Source organism: Larimichthys crocea, chromosome XVII (genome assembly GCF_000972845.2).
Source record: "Larimichthys crocea isolate SSNF chromosome XVII, L_crocea_2.0, whole genome shotgun sequence".
NCBI lineage: Eukaryota > Metazoa > Chordata > Actinopteri > Sciaenidae > Larimichthys > Larimichthys crocea.
Window position 1 is genome coordinate 15,909,027 of NC_040027.1, and position 17,214 is coordinate 15,926,240.

General features: G+C 42.6%; 1 protein-coding gene across 1 annotated transcript in view; it reads right to left on the reverse strand.

Annotated features, from left to right (window-relative positions):
• The window catches only part of ncanb (neurocan b), a 137,488-nt gene extending 127,257 nt beyond the window's left edge, over positions 1 to 10,231 (reverse strand). The window contains exon 1 of the mRNA XM_027290477.1: positions 9,785 to 10,231. The gene's annotated coding sequence lies outside the window, so the exon portion shown is untranslated. The remainder of the gene's footprint in view (positions 1 to 9,784) is intronic.
• Between the last annotated feature and the right edge of the window lie 6,983 nt (positions 10,232 to 17,214).

Here is a 17,214-nt window from a genome sequence, read left to right on the forward strand (position 1 = left end):
CTTTCCATGGGAATTAAAAATTAACACAGTGCATGTAGGGGGTCTGGGGGTCAAGTGTACTTACATGAAATCTGGTTGTTTTAGTCAAGATTGTGCTAAAATATATTTTCCCTAACTATATTTCAGTTCCCTGTCAATGGCCAACCTTCCCTTTTGTAAATTCACAGTATATTCCCATAAAAGTCTTGTTAATTCCCATGGAAAGTTTCCAATTACCGGAATGTTGCAACCCTACTAACTAGCTATTACAACCTCCTCAAGAAGAACTACTTCTGCCTCAAGGCTGACAAAAATGTCAACCTTATGATGAGTGAAAATCAATGGATCACCAAAGTCATTGGGATTATTTATTTTAAAACCATGCACACAATTTTGTGCCAATCCAAGCAGATATTTCAATGGGTAACTGAAAACAGGTGATCACCAGTGTCGTTAGGATTCGTTCTCGGGTGACCATGAATGATTTCATGCCAACTCATTCAGTTGTTGTTGATGTTTTTCAGTCTAGACCAAAGTGGTGGACTGACTAACTACAAACAACAGACACTGCCATCCAAAGATTGCAGATAATCAGCTTCCTAAAGCACAGCATGTGTTTTTAGAGAATTTCCAAACCATCTGGGAGGCCCTTGTTTACAATTCAATTGAAAACTCTGCTTTTCTCAATTTTCTCTAAGTTGATTTTCATCCTGTACAGCAATAAAACCAGTTGCTCTTGGGAAGACAGGAAATCCATCTACATACTTAAAGTCAGCTTTGGGAAATGGTTGGCAGTAACCTAAAGCATACATGATTTGTGGTTAATGGGCTAACACATTCAGAACTACTGGCCTTTCAAGAGCTCAGTTTTGAGTAGCATCAACAGATCTCACTGTCCCCAGTGAAGCCACCCTCGCTGACCTTCTAAAAGGTACGCTCTGCCAAAGAAAAGCAAACACCTCATTTATCTGGCGGCCAATGCAAAGAGCAAGTGCCACAGGAGGCCGAGGGAGCTGGCAATCTCATCTGCGGTAGTGACAAGATGAGCAGCCTGAGCTCCTGAACTTAGGAAAAAGCAATAGCCACTTGGATATACACGACAACTGCATGGCACGCTGGTGGGCAGGTAAAACAAAGCTCAGCTCAGACATAAAACCAGTCAGGGGAAACACAACTAGAGCATCTCCATCTAAAAACCACCGTTCACTGCAGCCATCTATCAATGACACTTACACTCAAATCACAATCTTGAGAATTCATTTACAGCGCTAATTTCAGTCTGCATTTTAAAAGGTGCTATTAATCTTGAGCAGCTTCTTCAACAGCAGCAGGGTGGATGAGCGAGAAACAGCAGCCAATTAAGGCTATTTGTAGTAATACACAAGAAATGACAAACGCTGTGATTGCTGCGGTGCTGTGTGGGGATGGGCTGTTGAAGACGCTGTCCTGTCTGAGATCCTGATTAAGAATAAACAGTGCAATCAAGAAGCGTGATTGCCGAATTGGCCTCTTAAATGTGCCCAAGTTCAATTGTGACCTTGATGCATTGCATTCAGAGACGTGCGAGAGAGGAAGAAGGAGACAGGAGGTAAGAAAGAACGGGGCAATTTCCTCATGTGGAGATTTAACAAAGTTTCATATTCTTATACACACAGTTCTGAAGACAAGCTCTAGCAATGATTGACTTTGAATCTCCACGGGACACTTTAAATCTGCTCCAAACTGCTTTCCTGCCACCTCAGCAATGAATGTAAGAGTGTGTGCAAACCCTGTATCTATAGGTTCTGAGGCAGTGAAGTGAAGGTGGGTGGTCTAAAGAAATGTTTTCCTAATAAATCACTAGGGAGCTTTTAAAATCAGTGTGCAGTGCGGCGGGGAGTATTTCTTTCTCCATTCCCTCTGAGAACACCTGAAGCACACACAGCTTGACTGCTAATGGCTCAGTGGTAAATCACATCACGCACTATAGAGCTGACTCGCTATTTGGACCATCTTGCAATTCTTGGGTGCTCGTCAAGATGAGACAAAAACAAAATACACATTTTGTCAAGCCATGGACTACCCACTGAGATGAGTGCCAAACATCCACTCCACAGATTCAGACAGTTTTGACCCTCCCGGAAACGCTTTGGGGAGGGGGGGGGGGGGCTCAACCACTGTTGAGCTTGGTGGTTTGACATGGAGAAGAAAGAGGAGAGGAGAGGAGAGGGGATAACCTTAGTTTTTTAAGTGTCTCCCTCTGATCCCCTCTGTCAAAACAATGAAGGTCACGCTAAGATGAGGCCCAATTAGGACTTGGCCTCAAACGCCTGAGGTGCCTGCAGTCCTGCAAGCTTAGAAAAGCCCCTGTGTTTTTCTCTCTGTGTTATGTATTTGGACTTGTGTGCCTTAGCATGTGCATGACAAAATCAAGCAAGCAAGAGGGCAGTGGAGCGTGATGAGAGCACCGTGTCCCACCGTGCATTAAAGCAAAGGAAAGGACATCGGCAGAGAAGAAGCAGCATTTCGGCACCGTTCTCCAAGAAACGAGCTGCTCTGTTTTCTCTGCTGCTCTCCACTAAGCCGATGAGACACTAATGCAACTGCTGGACTGAGCAAGTGAATGCAGATAATAAGAGTGAGAGTAAAACAATGATTATTTATTAATAAATGTAAACACACAGTCACACAGCGGAGCTACAGTAACCCCCTACACAGTGACAGACAGTGTTCAGTGATCAGTGATCAACAGCTCAGTCAATAGTCCAGTGCAGAGAGTGATTCATCACAGACAGCAGTCCCCAATCAATCTGTGCACAAGAGTTGGACACTGGGAATAGCAATGCTCTCAGATGAACCCGCTATCTCTCTAACACACACACACACACACACACACCCACACACATGCCACAGTCACTAGAGGTGCCCCAGCAACAGTTCTGACAGCAGTTACCAAATTTATCAGAGGTCTGGGAGCAAACTGGAGACATCCAGCACCGCTCACTAAGAGTAATTATCGGGACAGACAGAAAGACAGACAGACAAGCTCTTTAATTACAGCAGAGGGGAAAAGCCCGGAGAAAGTGGACAGAGAAAGGACACATGGGGACATGTTCCATCATAATTTATCATTCAGTATTTTAGTTCAGGTCGAGGGGAGGATATAGAAGAGGAAGCACCATCAGGATGAAAACAGGTGTGTGTTACTGCAGATTCAAACACGAAAAAGGCACATACTCTCACACACACGACAAATACTTTTCTTGTTGATTGAGTGACTGCAATGACGTCTTTCCGTTTTCAGCTTTTACCCCCATATATTTTCTCCTCTATTAATTTTGCTGCGTGACAGTTAATTACAAAACAGAAGTGGTAACCACCCCGACAGTTCATTTTGAATTTGCCAGAGCAGAACAGAAAAACTACTCCAAGCACAGAGGGGAATTTCTGCGCACAGCACCAGGGCCACAAAACGGTAATTGTTTAACAGCCTCGTACATTAAAATCTGTGACCACAGAAAGTGACCTCCGTATTCAGCCGGCTATTGTGTGACCAGGTGACCGACTGGTTTACTTCTGATTTGGGAATGGACACAAAACACATTCATTATTTTGATTTCTTTGCATAATTTGTGCTGACAAAACACAGTGAAAGCAATTTGAAGGGAAATGGAACTTTGGAAAAATTCAATTTCATTGTAAACAATTGCAAGAAACATTGGCAAAATAAATGCTCTTTCTTTCTCCTCAAAAATGGTGGGCCTCTTAACGAACTAATTCCCACATTAGGCACAGTCCTTGAGAAAAAAATTTCAAGCCTTTACTTGCTCACATACACACACACCTGCACATCTGCTGGCTCCCCACTCCTACCATCGACTCTAATGCCTCTGAGCTTTGAACGCAGCACGCTTCATAGCTCCATGTAAAAACCACTTTGGTGGAGCATTGGCAATCTTATTACTGACTGCAAAATGAGTAGCAAGTCTACTGGCAGGACATCTGACCTGCTATGAGCCTTACAAATTCCATATTAAAATCAATTTGATGATGTCTCCAGGTTTTTTTAATTCAGTACCCCCAAGACGGCGGAGAGGATATGAAGTGAGGGAGGACACAGACAGGCAGACAGAAAGACAGGCACGTCCAGTTTAAGGATGATCACTGCCAACATAAAGGCAGCTCTCACGCTGTCCTTTTCACCTTCTTTCTAAGCTTCCCGGCTCATTCTATTCAGCTCAGCACATCTCTGGATCCCACTGACCTGTCCATTCACACACACACACACACACAATCGCATGTATATACACACTGGGCTAACCCTCTGAAGTAGAAGATTTGCTGATATCTGTCAGGTGGCTAAACAAACATGGGCTACCCGATCCAAGTGTCACCCAAAGGCTGAATTTGGAAACAACTGACTAAATCCACCTGCTGAGGGGCTGCAGGTTGACCAGCTGTCGTTGCTCACTCTGGCTGTTTCTTTGTCTATCTGTGTAGACGTCTCCGTCTGTCTTTCATCTGTCTGGATCCCCCAGGGACATCTTCTTCACTAAAGTGCTTCAACCTTGTTTGTAAGCCTGCATGCTCGCTGTTCCAATATCCCAACAACTTTTGGATGGGTTACCATTTCAGTTCGCACAGATATCCATGGCTCCCAGAGGATGCAGCATAAAGCTTTTGGTGACTTTACATGTAGCACCATCATGCTCATTGAACAATACTTTGGTTTATGACCAAATACATAAAAAGTTAATGACATTCCTTCAGCCTCAGCTCTGGTGGTAGCATTTAGCTCAAAGCATATTAACGAGTTTCCATTCATTACTTTCCTTCAACGGAAAAATGTCAAAATAAGCAGATTTGGTTTGATTTCGCTGGCAAACTAGATGTTTATATTTCTTTTAGGGTTTATTAAGATGACAGTGATGATGCATATTTTTCTTATAAAATATATCTACTTTAGTGTACGTGTCTGTCTGCTTCTGGTTTTATTAGTATGTCTGAAGCAGCATGATAAAAAAAAATGGATTGATGCGCAAACATTAAAAGGCAGTATTACCGCAACAATCAAAAAATATGATTCATAGCTCGGTGCCTACAGGGAGACAGACAGAAGGATTAGAGAAACCAGCTCTTTTTCTTCTTCTTTTTTTTTTGGTTGGTGTATCGAATAAAAAGCAGAACTGATTCTTTCAAAACAAAACATACTGTCAACAAACCTTTTGAAGGCACAATATTTTACAGTAATTACGCACTATGGCATTCCACGCATAATGCTCTTTTAGCGTTCACCTTTCAGTATTTGTTTGACTAATACAAAGGAGGGAAAGTCACACTGTGTGTTATTCTGTGCGGCTAGAAATTATTAGTCGCAACATCAATGGCAACAAAAGTCAAATACTGCACAACCCCCCACACACGCACACACGAACAAAGCCATCACATGAAATAGGAAGTCAGCGTGCATGGATCAGCCCGACCTGGGTGCAAGGGATCTGAATGAAATTAATTATACTACTTTTCTATTCCCTGCCATAAATCCCTGTGATTGGTTTCGGCAACCCCAGAGCTAGATCTCTGATTAGCGAGGAGAGCTTTATAAGTATCACACTGGGTGCCCAGGCTTCATAAATAGTCCTGCTGTGTTGAATCCAGGCAGGCATAGTCAGGTAGAGGAAGATGGACAGAAATCACTCTCAATGATGGTGGCTTATGTTTCTCTTCTTCTGCCTGCTTATGTCTTGCTTTTCTTTGGCTCTACTTCCAATTTCTCTGAGATCCTAAAGATTCCTTTGTCCATAAATTAAAAATCGAACACTTGCGCACACACACACAGTCCTTTGGGAGCTGTGGCACACAAGAGTGGAAAACACTGGCCATCTGTAGGCCTCTCAAGCACTCCCTGTTTACCAGCTCATCAGACTCTGACAGATAGAGCTTGTACAACAATGATGCCAACATTACATACTTGATATCCTTCAGTGATGCATCCCTCAGTCATTCACAGAGTGTGAAGATGTCGAGGTTTTTGTTAAACAGGATGGAAAAACTATGGAGGTAGACGAGACAGCCAGGAGCTGTCCAGTGCTGAAACCACATAAAGAGCCCACGGGGAGCTTTCCTTTTTCTGAGGATTAACTCAGACAGCAGAACACCGGCATAATGGTAAAACAAACAGCTATGCAGTATTTGCTTCTCCTCCAGGGTGCTTAGGGAAGTGACTGATAGAGATGCAATCCAATTCAGGTCTACTGATATGCCACCTTGATGTTAACAAAGGAAGCATCGCACCCAACTGGTGAGACAAAGGAAAGGCCAGCGGAGGAAAAGGTAGCTGAAAGAAAAGCCACCCTCCTCCTCCAATCACTGGAAGATACTTGACTGTGGCCCTGTCATTAATTCAGCAGACAAAAACTGTTACCAGATGTCATTATTTATTTATAGTATTTAATAGGGAAAATGCTTCCTTTGAATAATACATTTGGTGGGAGAGGGGGGCAGAGCTGGGTTTGGGGAGGGGGCGGCGGGGGTTCTTTGATGAATATTCACGAGCTGCGTCTGGAGGGATTGTGGTAAACTACCTTTTTTTTTTTTTTTTTGCCTCTGTGCCTTCTGGGCTTTGTCTGCTCTGCCACTGGCCATGATGGCCCCAGCTGCGCTGCTCATTTGCTTGGCTCCTGGTGCGGTGGCTAGTTCAATATGGCTAATGCCAGACTATTATATTATTAGCCAAGGCAAAACTAGCAGCGGCCCACTTAGGCTCTCCTCCATCTGCTCGCCAGTTTCAGGCAAAGGAGGGCTTGAAAGGATGCGGACCTGTCGATCAAACAGATTGACGTCCACAAGGGTACAGCCTTCATTAAGCCGACGTAACCACCCTGTGACTGGAGGAATGGAGGTGCCAAGCCTCCACAAAGAACTATTACCATCATATGGGCTATCAGGCTTCAGAAAAATGTCAACTTTAACAGAAAACACGAAACAGAATCAAATGTGTGTGTGTGTGTGTGTAAGCTGCTGTGAATGTTTTCACTGCTTAATTGGATCAGGGTTATCTCTAAATTAGTCTCTCTCTGCAGGAATCTTCCAGAATCCCTCCTACCCTCTCTACCTTCCATCCAAAAAAGCTCCATCCATCTCCAAAAGCACAAAACACTAAATAATACTAAATAATATATATCTCTATTTCCACTGTAGAATTACGAGGATTAAAGCCAGCTATTAGCAACAGGAGGATCAGACCTGACTCATAGCACCACACGCTTCCAACTCTAGGATTTGTAGCTGGAGGCCCTCAGCAGTCAGAAAGCCTAACCCGAGCTCAGAGATCCTCCGTACTGATACAGTGCAGTTGCTTGGCTGCTCTCCCATGCTTCATCCCAAGCCAGGGTGGCTTTGTTTGTTTCAAGCATAGCAGAAGGTTCATTGTGGGAATATTAATGTCTTACATTTGCAAAAAATCTCTGTAAATTCACAGTTTCCTATTCACTTGCTTGGACCCTACTCAAGTGCAAAATTGAATTCTCGCCCATTCACGTCTTCCGCTACAAGTGTCTGCACTAAGCTGAGAGCAGCCAGACAGAAAAGACACATTATTGAAATATGTGACAACTGCACCTCATGCAAAGAGCAGATAATTTGGTAAAATTCTCCCAGTCTGTTACCTCCATCCCTTTCATTCTCTCTTTCTGTCTTTCCCCCGGAGGGTGTGATGACAACATTTCTGAGCTGCTTTTGGCCTTGACCACAGTTTGGAGTGGAGCCACTAAGAAGCAATGAACCCCTCTCTAAAAGAATATTGTTCATCCATTGTAATGCCTCATCACACAGAAAATGTGAAAATAGGGGCAGTGAACTGGCAACACCACAGAAAGGAACACCTCTTCTGAGAACAATGGCGTTAACCGCACAGCCTGTGATCCAGTGCAGGAGTGATAGAGTTCAAACGGAGCGAGACGAGGGGAAGAAACAGACAGCTGAGAGAGAGAGAGGGGGGAGAAAGACAGAGAGACAAACACAGAGACGTTCTACAATATGCATGAGAGTGCAAGAGGTAGAAAGAAGTAAAAGCCAGCAGAATGACTTTAAGAGCAGTTAAATGTGGAGCCAGATCCTATTAGTGCAACAGGAGCTGACACAATTCAGAAACTGGCAACAGAGGTGACCAGTCACTCTCTCTCTCTCACACACACACACACACACACAAACATATATACAAAGCTTTCACATGGTTGCTCAACCAGCGAGTCGGGAACATTTGATCTACAGTCAGTCACAGAATGAAAACGAAGCTGGGTCTTTTGTGATATCTGTGGTGTTGCTCTGCATCAGCTGGGAAACAAAAGCTTCTGTTCCATCAGCCAGCCTCTCTGCGGGCACTGGCTTGGCCCTGCACATTAAGGATCACTCTGCCAATGATAAGGCCGAATACAGGATCATACATGTGTGGGCCGATGGGAGGTTGGGAGAGATAAAATATCAGAGAGAAAAGGAGTGTGGGATCAATTCTGCCAAGGACAGCTGTAGACTTGTGTGTTTGTGTTTGTTGTGCCTGTATGTGCAAGTACCAGACACATATTGAGAGCGAGAAAGACAGAATGAGAGGCTAAAAGAGAGCAAGAGCAGAGGAAGAAAAAAGAGACAGAGAGAGAGAGAGAGAGCGAGACTAGTAACCATTTCACAAACTGCATGGTTGAATCTCTGCTTAATTTCCCAGGGGGTCACGAGCAACCCTGCTCCACTCCTACCCTCGCTGCCATTCTCTATCTGACACACTGCCCACACTTCTAAAATGAAGACAAACAGAACAAAAAAGGCAAAGTCCAACACTGTTTTCTTCCCTCCACCCTCAACAAAAACATCCCCTGCTGCGAGATAACCAACTCAAGACAGTGCACGACTGAGCCGTCCTCGAACCCACCACCGCTATCAGTTCATAGCCCCGAGGTTCTGCTGTGCGACGGCAAAGTTTCCTCCAACAGAAATAATTGAGAGACCCATTTGGCGGGGTGCAAGTGCCATCCAAGATAATGTCTCGGGTTTCCCCCTCTTAGGTTTGCTGACAGCACTGACAGCTCTGGCTGTGCTGCCTATCGACTTTCACCCGAGCCAGCAGCTCCCTCTGTCTCCTATCTGCCTCACCTGGAGGCTTACACAGGTTCTCTACAACAAGAGGTGGAATGATGGTTATACAGATCCAAACCCTACGCTGACCTTGTTAGGCTGAATGTCTTTTTTGTTTTAGTTGCTCAACATAAGTTGCTCCCAAACGGGAGAATCTTAGCACCTTAGCCTGCCACATTTATTACGTGTTAACACATGCAGCATACTGTAATTGGGCAGTCATGACATCATGCAAACAGGCAGGAAAGACGACAAAAGGGGTACACTGTGGTGAGATAATGGTAGATTTTGTTTCTAATAGAAGTCAGAGGTGAGGTGATGGGATGGATTTGGTTACAAGAAAAGGATTTAATGAAAAACAGAGAGAACAAGTGAAAACAAAAGGTCTCTTATGAAATTAAAATGCATTTCCAAAATGGTAAAACAGTTCATTCTTTTCTGGAAAAACAGCTCAATGCAAGCATTAAAAAGAAGAATATAAAGTGATTATAGGAGGGAATGAAGCATACTCCTACACTTATAGTGCACCTGTGAATCTGATCACAGAGCTTTGTCTTACAGCAGTATTGATAAGCTCATGTCCAATTCATCAGAAACTGTAAAACACCCTTTTTACTTGTGGATGTGGCAGAACAGCAACATGAAAAAGACTTTTTTTTTTATTTAGTCAAAAAGCGGCCAAAAAACAACTCGCCTTTACCTTTTGGATGAAGTGAGATCCAGTCCACAGGAATGTAGAGCGATGCTGTAGCCTCACAAGAGCGTCGGTCTGACACGGTGCAGGTGGGTAGCGCCACAGACCGGGGGGAGCTGAAGCATCCAACAAGCCCCTGCGAGTGCGGGTGTTAAAAAAAAAAAAGATTAAAAAAATCAGGGTGTCCGGAGAGGTGAGAGCAAGAGTGCACGGGAGGGAGAGCGGCGCGGTGTCGTCTCTGCATGCAGCAGTGGAGTGACTGTCTTGTCCGAGCTGTAGTGTGTGGTGTGGTGTGTGTCCGCGCTTCTCTGTCTCTGTGTCACCGAAGCCGAGGCAGCAGCAGCCGCGATGAGTGGATGAGCGCCAGAGTGGTGCTCACCTCTCCAGCAGCTGAGCGCTACTGAACAAAAGAGTGCTCCGCAGGCTCTCTATTCAAATAGCGAGAGAGGGATGCAGGGGAGGAGGAGGAGGAGGAGGAAGAGAGGGAGGAGGAGGAGAAGGTGGGGGGTGCATTTGGTCTTGAGGTATACCAAATACAAATACCAACAAAAAAAAAAAGTTCATCCAAAAGCGCGTCATATAACTACATTTGCAGCTGATGATCCGCTTATGTGTTATTGTCCGGTGTGATAAATTATCTCATGTGGGACACACACACACACACACACACACAGAGAGAGAGGGAGAGAGCTATTAGTCCTGATCCCCTGATGTAATCTTTGAGACAAGAAGGGAGGGAGAGGGTTGGAAAGACGTGATTTGGCACCTCTGCCCAGCTGTAGGTCCCATAATTCAGTTTTGCCTTTTGTCTGAGAGCTGTAATTAATAACCTCGGGGACAGAATTACCTTGTTTGGCAGTGCAGCAATGACCTCGACCTGCAATGGCTTAGTTTACACTTGCAAATTAGATTAGTCTAAGGCCCAAATTGCTCAAATTCAGTTGGCAGTAAACACTGAATCAATTTTTTTATTTATTTTTTTTCACTTGACTGAGGGATCTGACCTGGAACATGCAGCGGGAGCAGCTTATTGTAATCATGCGAGTTAACATACAGATGATTATTATGGCGCTGGTAAGAAGCGCAGTTGGTGAGTAATGCCTGTGGCCATTTAAAAAAGAGCTTGTTGGTGTACATTCAGCGCAGAAGAGACCCATCTCTTTCGTTGCATATGAAGAATAATGATCCCCCGCGAGACGCCACGCCGCGTGCAGGGAGATTAACGCACAGCTCGTGCTGCTTGCATTATTTTTCTGTTGGTTTAACAAAAAAACTTCTTTTTTTTCTATAGGCAGAGTATGTTTTCTACATAGGCCAGCAGTATACTTTTTTTATAACTTGTGTGGTGATGTTGTTATGAAGGTCACTGAAGGGGAAAAACACTGTAGTGCATCAATGCAGCTTTTCCCAGACAGAAAGGAGCTGACCGTGGTGCTGAATAGGGTTAGTTTAGCAACATAATAAAGCATTCACATGAACATGGAAAACATGTAAGTCAAGGTTATGCCTCGAGTAGATCATCAGTTGTCAGATCAAAGAGGAAAGTGTTATTAAAATGTAGACAAGTTTTTAATATTAGGTGTCAAAATCAGGTAAAAGCTACGCCCACTTGTGGGAGCAGATGAGTTCAGAAAATGACATGACTAAGCGAGATGAATTAATCTCTATCTTTCTGCTAGGGGTGCAGGGGTATGCTCAGGGTGGCCTCTGTGTGTCATCGAGCCACCCTTTAGATCCGCCCACAAAATCCTAGACTGAAAACCTTTTAAACCAGCAACTATTTTCCAACATATTTAACTTGAAAGAAATCTCAGAAGTGAATAAAATGTACATGGTGAAAGGTTACCCAGCATCTTATAGTTTCAGGAGATCAACCATAAAAGTGACTACATTCAGGTCCTAAGTTTTGATATTTGTAATTTGTAAGATATTATAATATTTGTGGTTTTAAAAATTATATCTTTCACAGCCACTTTCTCAGGCTTCTCCCTGGAGCTCTAGCACTAACAGTTTTGTGTTGTCTTGTCTCATTAATATTAATGAGCCTCTCGTCTGATTGGCTGGCTATAATCTGTTTGCTGTTGCTCAGAGCGTGGCTGAGAGCGATGACTGTTGTGACATCACAACTGTACAAAATTCCTGATAGCTCGTTTTGATTGCAGTATTTATCCAACGCCGAGACCTGCTTTATAATTAAAAGAATGCAAATTCCACCTCCTACATTAAGGTGTCAGTTGGAAAACAATCAGTTTGTTATTTAAAGATACAAACTTTGCATATGTTGTGTCTGTGGTACAGCATGTTCCAGCCACCACAACACCTGCATAGCATTATTGATTGTTTCATCCTCACACAGTATAAGTGCCCAGCCCACATGGATTTACAAGACACAACTGCACTGGTAGAACATTTGTCGGCAGAACATAACTTTTCACACATAACATTATCAAAGAACTTTATCATCTTACCCGGAGTCTATAAATGAAATCTCTCTCTGAAACCAAACACAATAATGAAAGCGACTGCATCTCCAATCTCACATAGATCACAATATAAACAAAGCCTTTTCTTTCCTCCGAGAGGATTAAAACCTGCCTGCTTCTATAGCTCATGTTAATGTGCCTAAGAACATGACAGGAAATCATGGATTTGGCTTCTATTACTGATATATAACAATTAAAGAGAACGTCAGCTTCTAATAGTAGAAGCAAGGAGGTCCCCAGATGTTTCCTAATGATTTTGGTGACCTCCTGACCTTTTGTCAAGCATCACCATCTGGTCCGAAATTTCTCTTGACCTGATCTATGGTGCTGTAAGGTATCTCAAAATAAAGTAAAGGCAAGATTTCAATGAGTACCTGGAAAGCATACTTATTTGTAAAAGAATAACTAGGATAAGAATAACTTAACGCTGACCTCATCTGATGTGTGTCACTATGTAAATGCCATGCTGACGAAGTCTACCTTGAACTTGCGTTTGAAGATGTCAGCAGGTTCTCTTCTCTTCTAGAGGTGAAAACCATGACACTAAAACCTGCTTTGACACATACTTGAAACAGGAAAAAAAACCTAAAAGGCCAAGTAAAGGAGAGCTTACATATCCTATGAGCATAAATGTTATGCATTCAGATGCTGGTTCCTCTGCGGGATTTAAAAATGAACAGTATCTTAAATATATTATAAAAATAGCAAATAAAGGGACTTTAAAACAGGTGTAATGTATTCTGTTCTTCTACCCATAGTCAGCACTTGTAACACTGCATTTTGTACGGTCTGCAGTTTATTCAAAGCTTTTTTAGAGCAAAAAAGAGATGATTATTCGTGGCTGGTAGATTTAAAAGCATGTCAGGTAGTATTCACTACCTGACCGTGAGAGAAATGCATATTTGTAAGACCACAAAAGACAGTTGACGGGATAGAAATTCAGATCAAGATCAAAAATTATACCGTTTCATTAAGTACAGCATTGTGCAAAGCAGAGTACGCTGCTCTTGAGCATCAAAGTGAACTAATCCCGATGTTATAAGCCATTTCAGCAACACTCACAGTCAACTCACACGCAAACACATACATACTCAGAATACTGTAACCTACCACATGACATGGCACAACAGATGCAGTAAGGTGGTGTTGAGAATATTATCTAATTTAAGATGCGATGAAAAAACATGAGATGCAACTTTAATGACCACTGCCTGGGAGAAGACTTTTAAAGACACAACTCATCCCTTAGTACAAACCATGTGATGTCTTCAGACAGTTTCTTGATGGTAATTGCTGTGCTGTGTGGACAGCTGAAGCCATCCTGTTGAAAGCAACACATGAGAGCTACACTCAAACTTTTGTTGTGTGCTGGAGATTGTCATCGGCATTAAAGAACAGTTGAAGCCAGACAGACTCTCCAGTGGGTTTGACACCAAAAGAACTCCAGTGCCACATACCCTAAGACCGAGCTTATCAGATCTCGTCACATACAGACTCTTCAAAAAGGGTAAGACCTTTTGATAAAGAAGATGATGACGATGGTTGAGATGATGAAGACTATAGAGACAATGCTTCCTTTCTCTCTGCTCGCTCTTTCTTACTCTTTACATCTCTGCTCTTTCTGTTTTTTTTCCACTTCCCGGAATGACCAGAAGGCAATCAAACTACAAACAAGCGAGTAAACAAAGAAACAGCTTATATCGATCCCTCGGCTTTATAGCTCTGGGTAAATGTGTTTATCTTGTGTAGCCACTACATTATACTTAGATTAAATACATATTTGATGTGGTGACTGGAGCTATAAGCTATGCACTGCTTGGAAGCGTCCTCTGGCAAGAGTTTATTACGTTTTGTTAATACCTTAATTAGGCAAAGCATGAGAGAAATTAATCCCTGCAGAATTGGCTTCTTAAAATACTGTCCAGCCACCCCTAAAAACCCAATGGAATAATTAGGCACAGCGCAGAAATGTTTGTCCCTGAGAGGATTTTGGAATAAAGTTTACTCCTACCTCCTCGTCTGAGACAGGGGCTGTGCTTTTGTTTGCACGAAAATTCAATTGTGAGGCCATTAACAATAATAAAACCCAAATTAGCTTTAATGACAACAATATCCCCAGCAAACTCACTGAAAATATCTCCAGATACAATATGTATCATTTTGAAATGCATACAAACAAAGTGATTGGGATAATGACATTCATTTATAATGAACATAAAATGTAGATATTGTTAGGTAAGTAAACAAATTGACTGCCGCTTGTTTTATTTCTGTGAGGGAGAGGAAATGAATGAAAAGGTCAGCAGACATACAGACGCCCGGGCAGATTTCAAGCTTTATATTCACTCTTGTTTTCTAATCTTAAATGCTCTGTCTCCTCTGTAGTCTCAATCAAAAACAATAAATATGTTTAACCTCTCATCCAGAGAGCAGAGTAACACAGTGAGTGAGCTTTATCTTTCAAACAATTACTCGAAAGCACCGATGTCTCCATTTGGCTGTGAATCAGAGTTTATACACTGCATACTTTTGTTTTTTTGCATTTATATCAGAATCAGAATCAGAAATACTTTAATAATAACAACACTAAGGTTTTGTTCAGACTACAAGCAAATGTACGCTGGCGGTGACGCTACTTTCCAACACGCGAGCAGCTTTGTTTATATAGAAACCTCCCCCCAAAGTGTCAGGAGACAATTTATTGCAGCGTCTGTCCACTGACTGCTGGTCTCCATGTTGTCCTCCATACCGCTCTGTGAGGAGCAGCATGATTCTGCTCAGCTGCTCTGATGCACTTCCATCACTCTGAATTTGACATTGTTGTTGGATCCTGCAGTTCAACTGATTCAAAAGAAACTGATATGACCATCAAGACCGAGATGTATCTGTAGAAATACGATAAAAAAATCGCATTGCGAGCCACCTGTAATTCAATCCAATTTGCAAAAATTTCTTCACTGGCTGTGTTGAGGCACTTCAGTAAGAACTAGAAATGTCAGCTTCATGCTGGCGCTAGATGAACAGTCAGGGAATCACTAAAGTAGAATCCATCCACTGCGGACCACGAACGTCTGTACAAACTGACCATCATTTAATCACATCACACACGTCATAAGTGGCTGCAAAACTCAGTTACATTTATCCCAAAAAGATTTGTTTAAATTATTTCGACCGAATGTACAGACATCTGGTGAAGCCAACCTAGGCACTCTGCTGCTCCTAATTCATCTGAGAATTTCTTGTTATTTTGCTGTCATGGAGATGGAAATATGTTTAATATATTACATAACCATCCCGAAGAATGGATGTTAATTCTTTTGAAAGGATAGCACACACACTGGCTGCCTTCGTTTAAACGGAGGCTGAAATTGATGCGCATCTATTGAGTATAAACAAACAAATAAATGGTGAGAGGTGGATTTGTATTGTATTTGAATGTGTGCGTGTGCATGTTGGAAACATTTTAATCCATTTTCCGGCAAAATAAACTACACACACACACACAGGTAAACTTGTACAGTTGCTTTTGACAGTGACAATGACCATACATTTAATTTTATGCTTGTCCTAGAAGTCTGTGAGTTCTCAGTTGTCCAGGTCATCTTTTTTTTGAGACAAGTTCAATCTGGGGCAACTGGATTTAGTTTAGGCCCATCATCACCCACTGTGTTAGTGTCCTTCCTGGACCTTGTTTGGCCACTTTCCCAAAAGGTATCCACAAACTTTAAGTGCACCCTTCAAATGTTGGTGCTCTTTTCTTTTCTTTTCTTTTTTTTTTGGGCCATTTGTTGGCACTTTATCAGCCCTGTGTTGCAGGATTCTGATAACATAGCTTGTGTTCTAGTGTGTGGTAATAGTCCAAGAGTAAATACTGGTCTGTGTGTGTGGGTTTCCTGCACACTCCAAGGAGGCTCCTGTCTTTCTAAACTTCTGCTTGTACTTGCAATTTTTTTTTTGACGTTTTTTTTCTGCTGAGTACCAAACAAGCTATAAAGCTATAAATAAAAAGTACAGAAACAGATGGAGAGCATATGAATCAATATGAATAAATTCAGTATGGCGAGCTCAAATCAATTATGCTTAGTTATAAGTCAATTAGTTTGTTACTCCTTTTGCAATATTACACCCCCAAGTGCATGAATAAGCCCATTGAGTATTTACAGCAAAGCAGAGGGATTCTGGGCTCTCAAGCCAATAATTGTGGGCATGTTCTTTTTTTTTTTATTAAATTATTGGCTTCGTCAATTCCTTAGAGAGCTTTGTGGTTAGTGGTACTGGTGAACAATTGAACAAAGGAAGTGCTGGGTTGATGTTACAAACAGCGTATATGTGTGTGTATGTGGGAGGCTTATTTGTGTCGTTTGTGGGGGTCACTCATGGTGCCGATCTAGACTCCACAGCTCACTGACCCAGAAACGACTGACATAAGCACTAAAAGGCCATCAACAAACTGCATGCAGTCATTTGCCATCACTTTCAATAGCCTCCTGCATGAAGGGTTAAATTACCCAATGGTGAAAATGAGGAGGAAGGATGGTGGGGGGCAGACAGTGAAGGATAGAGGGAGGAAAGAGAAGCAGACAAAGAGTGTGTGCGGGGGGGCTGGTGGGGATTTAAAACAACTGCACTTCTGTGGAAAAAAAATAAGAGTCAGCAGACCAGAGAAGCTGTAAATGAGGGAGTAATGAAGCCGTGCAGGTGGGGGCAGGTGATCTATTATGAATGAAGCTGAGAGGGGAGGAGACAAAAGGCTGTTTGCTTGACTTTGTTGGGTCTATAATAAACAGATGACCAATCAGAGAGTCTCTGACTGACCTAGTGGAGAGGTAAGGAGCCGAGAATGTATGGCTTGATGTATGAGTGTAATACAGAGCAGGGATGTGTTGAAAGGGCCAATATTTTCCTCCCAAAAACCAGCCTAAAACAATATGACACCAATATGTCTTGGTAGGG